The sequence below is a fragment of the Egretta garzetta genome, unplaced genomic scaffold (genome assembly GCF_000687185.1).
Source record: "Egretta garzetta isolate BGI_Z169 unplaced genomic scaffold, ASM68718v1 scaffold357, whole genome shotgun sequence".
In the NCBI taxonomy this organism is placed as follows: Eukaryota; Metazoa; Chordata; class Aves; order Pelecaniformes; family Ardeidae; genus Egretta; species Egretta garzetta.
The window spans coordinates 234,257-234,636 of NW_009260335.1; positions in this window are offsets into that span (position 1 = coordinate 234,257).

Consider the following 380-nt stretch of genomic DNA (forward strand, 5'->3'; position numbering starts at 1 on the left):
CCAACATGGGTTCATGAAAGGCAGGTCTTGACTAACCAACCTGATTTCCTTCTGTGACCAGGTGACCCACCTAGTGGATGAGGGAAAGGCTGTGGATGTTGTCTACCTGGACTTCAGCAAAGCCTTTGACACAGCCTCCCACAGCATTCTCCTGGAGTTCATGGCCTAGATGGGTGTACTCTTCACTGGCTTAAAAACTGGCTGGATGGCCAAGCCCAGAGAATCATGGTGAATGGAGCTAAATCCAGATGGTGGCTGGTCACAAGTCGTGTCCCCCAGGGCTCAGTTCTAGGGCCGGTCTTGTTTAATATCTTTATCAAAGACCTGGACGAGGGGATTGAGTGTACCCTCAGTAAGTTTGCAGATGACACCAAACTGGG